This window comes from Thrips palmi, unplaced genomic scaffold (assembly GCF_012932325.1).
Source record: "Thrips palmi isolate BJ-2018 unplaced genomic scaffold, TpBJ-2018v1 HiC_scaffold_17, whole genome shotgun sequence".
Taxonomy (NCBI): domain Eukaryota; kingdom Metazoa; phylum Arthropoda; class Insecta; order Thysanoptera; family Thripidae; genus Thrips; species Thrips palmi.
In genome coordinates, this window is record NW_023144626.1 from 657382 (window position 1) to 666928 (window position 9547).

Genomic DNA, 9547 nt, shown 5'->3' on the forward strand with positions numbered 1-9547 from the left:
GACGAAAGCGACTCTCGGGCTCAGTCTGCCGGGGCCGCCCTGGGCAAGGTGAAGGCTCGGCTGCGAATTAGCGCACGCAGTGCCGCGGTCCCCAAAGACCTCAAGTCAAACTTTCCTCTCCAACTTCGAGGCTCATTCCGAACGCAAGCTTTCGCCGCTCCGTCCCGGAGGGGTGCGAGAGAGACGGAGCGACGGGGCGCCTTTCGGAATCGGCCTGCTGAGCGATTCGCGCCACACAAGGCGCCGTGATGCCGGTCGCTTTTTTGTTGAGGCTGTTGTTGTTTTCGTTGTTTCGGAAAGAACAAGGCTGGAAGTCACGCACGCGCGAGGGCCGCCCCGGCGCGCACGTTAGAGCACGGGGATTCCGGGGAAACAATGTTACTTATACAGCGTACAAGTTCATAATCAATTCAAATTCAAATCAATGAACAACGACGGCGGCCCGTCTCGCTGCTGTTCGTCGTCTTTAGAGGCGGTTTTTTTCTCTTTTTGGGGTCGAAACTTTGTGGCCCGCTGGGCTCCACGCGCGCGCGAGGGACCGCGGGCTGCGGGCAACTGGCGCGGTCTACTAAGTAAACGCCGAACGTTAAAAGCGTTAAAAGTGGCGTCGGGTAAACAAGTGTAAACAAACAGTGCAGTGCGTGGGCCACGGTGCTGATGCCACGGCCTATGCCACGGCCTATGCCACGGCCTATGCCACGGCCTATGCCACGGCCTATGCCACGGCCTATGCCACGGCCTATGCCACGGCCTATGCCACGGCCTATGCCACGGCCTATGCCACGGCCTATGCCACGGCCTATGCCACGGCCTATGCCACGGCCTATGCCACGGCCTATGCCACGGCCTATGCCACGGCCTATGCCACGGCCTATGCCACGGCCTATGCCACGGCCTATGCCACGGCCTATGCCACGACCTATGCCACGGCCTATGCCACGGCCTATGCCACGCATGGCTGCCGTGGCGCCCTCCACTTGCCGGCAATCAATTGATGGTCGGCCAATGGGCCGCGTCAAATTACACGGCCGGCCTGCTCGCCGTCTCTGTCGCACCCCCACTTAACGCCCCAACAGAGAGAGAGAGAGAGAGAGAGAGAGAGAGAGAGAGAGAGGAGAGAGCAGCTCGTCGCGTCTAGCTCGGCCATCACGTCGGGGTGAGCGCACAGGGCATGGGGCCAGCCGGCAGGCTGATTCCGAACGGGGATGGCTTTGACGCTCTGTCTCTCTCGCACCACTGTGGGACGGCTTATGAGAGCGAGAGAGACAGAGCGACCCGCCTGCCTCCGTCGCCTCGCGCGCGACGCCGTCGTTTGCGAGGGTCGCTGCCATGCAGCAGGCCTAGGTAAGCGTGCACCCGCACCACCGTGACCCAAACGCGGTGGCTGTCAAGGAGTGTCGTCCTTACAGTGCAGGTACGACATGAAACGGAGCCGCTTTCCGCCACGGCTTTGAGTTGAGTCAGTTACCAGCCGCCCCTTAACAACCTGCGGCTCAGGCGTCGCGGCGGAGACACCGCTCTCCCTCCGTGGAGCGCGCCGGCAGACTGATTCCGAGTGGGAGTTCCCTCTCTCGCACTCATGGCGCGCTCCGTGCTGGTGCGAGAGAGATATAGACCGACCGACCGCCTCACTGCAGGGAATCAGTCTGCAGTTAAGTATTCATGCGCACACGATCCCAGCGTGTACTGAGTGCATCTCACACCCAGCAGCAGTGTCAATGTCTCTTTGTCACTCAAGGTGCGACACATCAGCCTCGTCAATACACCCGCTGCTCCGAATACTTGTTTGTTTTGGAGAATTTTATCAAAATTTGCGGTGGTGGGGATTTGGACCAAGGTGGACACAGGCAGCCACCGGCTGAACCTGAAGCCTCCGCCGCCAAGTCCGTCTCGCCTCCCCGGTGTTTATCCTGGGTCCCCCGGTTTACGCTGCTCTGCTGTGCCAAGACCTGGACGGCCGCCGTGGCCGAGGCTCGGCCGCGCCGCCGACACAGGTGTAGCTGCTTGTTGGTTTGTTGTCACTGCCATCTATATTTAATTAGGCTGTCGACGCGAAATGTCCGTCGGACGGGCGGACGGCCCGACGAGCGAGGGGGCGGCGGCCAAGTCCCTGCTGGTCCTGGTCGCTCCGGGCCCAGCGGCACAGCAGACTGACTCCGAGAGACGTCGCTCTGTCTCTCTCGCACCCACACGGGACGCCCCATGAGTGCGAGAGAGACAGAGCGACGAAAGCGACTCTCGGAATCAGCCTGCCGGCCGGCCAAGGCCCAGGTGGTGCATGAGAAACTTTTTGGACGTCCCGCTGAGGCGGGGCGAGGCGGGGCGAGGCGGGGCGAGGCGGGGCGAGGCGGGGCGGTCTCCAGGCGTTTAACAGCGCGCGGCAAGCCGAGGCGTTCCAGGGCGTTCCAAGGCTCGGGCACCCTTCCCTCGCCATCAGCGTCTTGCCTCTACACCCGACAGTATGACCTGCGACCCCTAACAGCGTAGCGGGCGTAGCCACGCTGGCGGCCCCGCAAAGTCGCGCAAAAAGCTGCCGTCAAATTGGACCCTTCCCCCGTCCGTCGCGGCCTGGCCGTCCCGACCAAGCGATACCGAGGGAGTCGCTCCGTCGCTCTGTCTCTCTCGCACCCCTACGGGACGCCCCACGAGTGCGGCGGAGACAGAGCGCGAAGTCTTTGCGGCGCCTCAGCGCGACTAATAAAAGGTTTTTGCAGTGCGGTGGCGCTGCGAGGCATGCCTCGGCCGCGAGTCGCGAATCGCCCTCGCGGGTCAAACGCTGCTCCACCTGCGGGTCGTTCTTCATCCCACCGGCAGCAGGCTGATTCCGAGAAACGCTTTACATCGCTGTGTCTCTCTCGCACCCATACGGGACGCTCCGTGAGTGCGAGAGAGTCAGAGCGACGCAAACGACTCTCGGAATCAGTCTGCAGAGATAAACCGAAAGACAGCGGGTGGCCGGGCCGCTCCGTGGACACGTCGCCGACCAAACCGCTTTCGCATCAAGTTTGCCGCGGGACGCCGCAGGCACGCCGGAAAAAAATGTATGAAAAATAAAATGAAGTGCACACTTTTTTATTTTTATCGACGGGGAGCATGAGCGCGGGGTGGACGAGCACGGCCGGGGGCACCGGGGGCAGGCAGGTGTGGTGTGCAAGTTTGGACCGACTCGGCGTCGCCGCCAGACCGAGCGTGTCGCATACTGGAAGGGGTTTCGTCTGGGCGTGACTCCGCTAGCGGTCCGGGGGCTCCCCCCCCCCATTTCCCCTGGGGATTCACCATACATGCGTTACCACTGTACACACATACCCCTCAGTTCTCCTCATTCCAGAGCTCCAGCGGGTACCACACTCTAAATGCCACACGATGTAATTTGAGCCCCGTTACGGTGAGTTCGGCGCAACAGCAAAATGCGGAGCAAAAATAATCCTTCCAGGAGGGCGCGAATTCATTTTGGATTTTCACGGTTCGATACAAAGTAATGCCTCGGCAACACGAAGAGGAACCAAGTTGGTATAAAGCTTGCGCCATTTTCGTCGTCGTCATTTGGAAAATTCTTTCGTACGAAGACATGTACAGAGTGTAATCCCGCTTTGCCTCACCCTTCGCTCCGCCGTTCCGCCACCTCCTTCCTTGTCTTTCGCCAGCCTCCTCTTTTCCCCACTCAATAAAAACCCGAGCAGCGACTTCGCAGCGCCGCGGCCGATGGCTTCCGCGGGAGGTCCCCCCCCCGCCCCCCCTTCCCCCCCCCCCTTTGGGGCCCCCCGGGGCCCCTTTTCAGCGATAATCTCGTTATCAATTATCGAGACGGGCCTTTTTGTCTCGTAAAGGAAGGGCGCGCGCGCCGCCGGGTGGCGGTGGGAGAGAGAGAGAGAGAGAGAGAGAGAGAGAGAGAGAGAGAGAGAGGAGAGAATCCGAACAGGTGGCGGTGAACCCTGGCGGTGGGTGCCGCCGTGTCAAACTGCAGCAATTTGCACGTGTATATTTGCGTGCGCGCACGTGTGTGTCGGGGACCTTTTCGGGAGGGCGCCTGATGGGACGGTGTCGTAGCAAGCGTGTGGGTGCGGGGGAGGAAGACCCTGTGCCGCCGTGTGTGTGTGTGTGTGTGTGTATGTGTGTGTGTGTGTGTGTGTGTGTGTGTGTGTGTGTGTGTGTGTGCTGATGTGACACATGCCGTACACATACATTATCCCACGGATCAGGAATCAGAGCGGGGGTTCTATTCACTACACACTCCCAAGGTTGCGGCGCTGCGGCCAGGAGCAGGTGAGCTCTGGGGAAGGACGCGCTGCAGACTGATCCCGAGAGGTTCGCTCTGTCTCTCTCGCACTCACGGGGCGTCCCGTACGTGTGCGAGAGAGACAGAGCGAGACTCTCGGAATCAGTCTGCAGCGGCACGCTTGTGGCACGCTGTGGTGAAGCAACAAACGGAGTGGAGTGGGGGATGGATGGGGAGTCGGGCATGATTAGCACCGACAGTGGGCTGACGCCGAAACGGCGCCGGTCTCCTCGCTCTGTCTCTCTCGCACGCATGGCGCGTGAGGCACGGGTGCGAGAGAGACGGAGGGGCGGCGTGGGGCACTGTATGGAAGCACCTGCAGCGGCGGGCGACCCCCGGCCGGCGAGCGCCTGCGAGGTAGCCTGGCCCGCGGCGCTCTCCTGTGTGGCGGGACAGGCTGCCTGTCGTTACCATTACCATTAAGGGCTGTCAGGCGCTCAGCTCGGCCGGGCCGCCGGGCCGGCGAGCTGGCAGCACCGCGGACGCGTTCTAACAGCGCTCGTCTCTCGCACGCGATACCGACTGAAAATGTACCGCTCTTGTAGTACCTAGATAGCCGCCTGAAAGGTAGCCAAAAGGCAGGCCAGGCCTAGTTTTACTATGAACAACAATTCTCGTTGTACTTTCTTTTTTTTACAGTTCATTGAACTTGTGTCGTAATATCCACAATTTTTTCTTGCAGTGCTCTGGATCCGCCACTGCAAACGGGCCAGGCGGACGACGCGGAAGGGCCCCGTGGACTCGTAAGTACGCCGAGAACATCTAAAAGGTCCCCAAGGCACGTGGGCCAGAAGACCGGCGCCGGTGGCCAAACTTGTACACGCGTTTTGAGCTCCAGAGTCGTTGAACAGGACTCGAAACGAGCGTGCGACTCCACCAGTGGATTCCTCATTCGGAGAACAATCCATTGGTGGGGTCACACGTTCGGTTCGAGTCCCACTTAGCGACTGAGGAGCTCAAAACACGTCCGGGATTTTGATCGCTGTCGCCGGTCTTCAGCCTGCCACGGATTGAACATGAAAGGCCTGAGTCGAGGCACGCGTGAATGCGACCTCGAATTTCAGGTTGGGTGGCGTGCGAATATTACATCGTCACTTTGAGGGAGGGGGGTTCGGCCTGGTCAGAAATTGGCCAGAAAGGGACGACGCAACATTTGCACGCCGTCTTTTGAGACAGTCATCTTTGTCATCCTGCTGGGCGGGATTGTCTTCCTTCCAGAAGTCAGAGGTAGCCATCCGAGGGCTCGAAGCTGTGGGCTGAAACACATGGGTTCGTCTGAACCGTTGGGTCGGCGTACTGTCACGGGCGATCGCAACTGATCTATCCAGTGGAGTAAACCGTCGATGGCGAGCCTCTAAGCCGACAATGCTACGACCTTGAGCGAGCCATACTTGAGTGCTAGACTGCTCACAAAGCCATCAGCTAGAATCTACAAGTGGCCTATGGCCTCTACCTAGCAGGCGGTCCTCCAACTGGTAGTGAAGGCGTCGAAATCCAGACTGTATCGGCCCGCATCCCGACGGGGAAGTCTAAATCGGACGGTCAGGGGACCTACGGTTGGGGTTGGTGTTCTACGGTATCCCGGGTTCAAGGGAGCTGCTTTCTGACTGCTGTGAGGAATCCAATCCTTCCCAGCACGGGGCACTGACGGGCGTCTCTCAACCCGAAATTCACGGTATCATTCGCGCGTGCTTTGACACAGGCCTTAGTCATTCAATCCCTACCCACGCCATTCAGATACATACGCCTCACGTGCGATTGTGGTCGCGAAGCAGGAGCGGATACAGGGGAGAGGCAAAGGGTTTTTTTCCCCACCGATAGCACAGATAGCCGCCTAAAAGGTGGACAAAAGGCCATGTTTCCCCCCGCAAGTAGGCAAAAGGTGCAACTTTGCCCCACCCACAGCCCGCCCCGTCTCTAGATCCGCCACAGTAGCAGCGAGCAAAATGCGACTGGATGGAGTGGCGATGCACGACTGAAGTGCGTGCGTGACGTCATAGTCGCGGCCGACCTACGCACCATTTTCTAGTCCTATACTTGGAACAGGCTCACGGAAGGGTCACGTCACGGCACCAAAAGAAACGCCGCTGTCGATACCCCGTGCGCGGGGCCCGGCCGTGCGCTGGGCGTGTGGAGTCTCTCTCTGGCGGGGTATCGCCGCCGGGGCAATTGCTGCACAAAGCAGCAGGCAGCACTCAGCCGCCGTGGTGCCATCACGCCGCCAGCCACGCCGGCGCAGATTTTAATCGGCGTTTCATATAATTATCTCTTTCTGGCCGCTCCTATCGGGTGGCAACGAGACGGGGCGCGGCCCAGAACTCATTTCGGCTAACGTTGTTGCCGGCCCGCACCTCATCAGGTCGTCGGGGAGCCCTGCCCACCCCACTGTCTGCGGTGCGAATCTACAGCCGGCAGCAGACTGATTCCGAGAGTCGTTTTCGTCGCTCTGTCTTCCTCGCACTCGTGGGACGTCCTCTGTAGGTGCGAGAGAGACAGAGCGACGCGCCTTGAGGCACCTCCCTTTTCATTAACCGCTGCCATCGCGGCCAAAAGAAAAAGAAGGATTAGGCGTCCAAACAGGTTGCGGGCAAACTAAACATTGTCCGGATGAGACATCGGGCAAACAGTGGCGCGGATTGCGGTGCAGCACTGTAAGGCCTGCAGCAGGGCCAGCAAGGACGCCGTCAAGGTTGTGTTCGTCGTCATCCCGAAGCCGGCCGTTAGTTTGCAAATCAGTGAGACGCCCGCGCGTACCGTGCAACTCTTTGGCGCGAGCTTGCTCTGCGCCAGGTCCATCCACCCCCTCCCTCCCCTCTCTCTCTCTCTCTCTCTCTCTCTCTCTCTCTCTCTCTCTCTCTCTCTCTCTCTCTCTCTCTCCGGTGAAGCCGACGCGCTGTCAGGCACAGCACAGGTCACGCTGCAAAGAGGGAGGCCCTACGGGTGACACGAAGCCACGGTTACGCGCGGCAGAGATGCAATTTCATTTTTCCTCGTGTAGGGTAAATTGCGCGCCCCGCGGAGGCCGTCGCGGTGGCCGTTCCCGAGACCGTGTCGCTACACGGAAAAAAGGAATTCGTTGACCCAACGAAAATGTACGTTGATTCCGTGATAACCGAAAAATATTTGTCTGAGTAACGAAAAGTTTGCTCACGTAACGAAAAATTTGTTGGTACGACGAACAATTCGTTGGCGGAGCAAAAAAGTTAGTTGAAGTGACAAAATCATGACTTTGTTCCTTTGACGGATCTTTTGGTTGCGCTAAAAGATTGTTAGTTTTGCCAACAAAAGTTTCGTTACTCAAACAAAGTTTTCGTAACTCCAACAAATTTTTTCGGTTATCACGGAATCAACGCACATTTTCGTTGGGTCAACGAATTTCTTTTTTCCGTGTAGGGTCGTTCGTCGCCGAGGCCGTGCGTTCACCGAGGTTGTGCGTTCACCGAGGTCGTGCGTTCACCGAGGCCGTGCGTTCACCGAGGCCGTGCGTTCAGCGACGTGCGTTCACCGCGGCCGAATAGCTCACCGAGGCCCTGCGTTCGCGTTCACCGAGACCGTGCTTTCACCGGAGGCTGTGCGTTCACCGAAGCCTAGCGGTCACTAGGGCCGTGCGTTCACCTGGGCCGTGCGCTCACCGAGGTCGCGCGTTGACCGAGGTCGTGCGTTCACCGAATCCGTGCGTTCACTAGGGCCGTGCGTTCTCCTAGGCCGTGTCGTCGTTGAGGCCATGCCGAACCATGCGTCGTCGTCGAGGCCGTGCGTTCACCGAGGCTGTGAGTTCACCGGGGCCGTGCGTTCACAGAATCTGTGCGTTCACCGGGGCCGTGCGTTCACCGAGGCTGTGAGTTCACCGGGGCCGTGCGTTCACAGAATCTGTGCGTTCACCGGGGCCGTGCGTTCACCGAGGCTGTGAGTTCACCGAGGCCGTGCGTTCACAGAATCTGTGCGTTCACCGGGGCCGTGCGTTCACCCAGGCTGAGTCATCGTCGAGACTGTGTCGTCGCCGTGGCCGTTTCCGAGGCCGTCGCCGAGGCCGTGCGTCGCCTTGTCGCCTCGCCATCACCTAGGCCGTTGCCGAGGCCGCGTGAGACACGGGGATGCGCGAGGCTCTCGGGGAGTTGCCGCCGCTGGGGGGCAACGCGGCCTGTTTGTTCTCTAGCAGGAGGGAAAAAGTTACTCTAGCCGGAGAGCTCCTCAAACAACAAATGCAATACGCCCTTTGCGGCGCCGCCCCCGCTGTGAACGTGGCGTGGCGGGGCGGGGCGGGGCGGGGCGTGGCGGGGCGGGGTGGGGCGGGGCGGGGGGCGGGGCGGGGCGGGGCGTGGCGGGGCGGGGCGTGGCGGGGCGGGGTGGGGGGGGGGCGGGGCGGGGCGGGGCGGGGCGGGGCGGGGTGGGGCGGGGCGTGGCGTGGCGGGGCGGGGCGGGGCGGGGCGGGGCGGGGTGGGGCGGGGCGTGGCGTGGCGTGGCGGGGGGCGGGGCGGGGCGGGGTGACGGGCGGGGCGGCAGAGGCGGGACACAAAAGCTCCAACGTGGCGGCGGCGTGGCGGCCACTCTTTGCACGGACACTTATTAATGAAGGGCACGCCCTGCACTACGACGGCAACGGGCCGCCCCGCCCCGCCCCGCCCCGCCTTGGGCCCGCCCGCCGGAACGCGCGGAAAACACACAAACAAGTGCCACGCGCACTACACCAGCCGAGTGTTTGTTTCCGCTGGCGTGTTTTTATCATTCCAATCGACGGGAAGCATCTTTCTTGACACCGACGTTTGTGTGTGTTTCGTGTTATTCTTTCACTCGCTGTCCCTCTCTCTCTTTCTCCCCGTCTCTCTCTTTCTCCGCACTTTTTGTCAGTGTGCCTTCCTCGTCCGGCTTGCCGCAAGCTTCCCGCTTGCAGCGGTGGACTATAAAACCCTCGGCGCCACCCGGGAGGCTGCCGAAGGCCCTGACGAACTCCCCCGCCCCGCCCCGCCACCTGAACCCTGCAGAGCACTGGAGCGAGGCGGGTGGCAGACACGGGTGTCTCCAAAGCGCTGCTCCAACAGGTCGGGCTGCACAGCGCCTCAGCTCGGGGCTGTGGGAGCCGGGTTAAAAAAACAGGATCAAAAAACGAAAAGTAAACCAAAAGAAAACAACACCACCCCTGTACTTGTTTAACTAGGGGTACGCGCCGTTTACTGTGGGCGCGTAGTGTGGCTGAGCGATGCGAATTAGTTTCTGCACTTCGGACTTTGCTTAACTGGACGAAATGAGCAACTTATGGGCTCTGAGTGAAAT

General features: G+C 60.6%; 1 protein-coding gene across 1 annotated transcript in view; it reads right to left on the bottom strand.

The window, feature by feature from the left end:
- LOC117643928 (connectin) overlaps positions 1-9547 on the bottom strand; it is a 251786-nt gene that overhangs the window by 10970 nt on the left and 231269 nt on the right. The window lies entirely within an intron of this gene.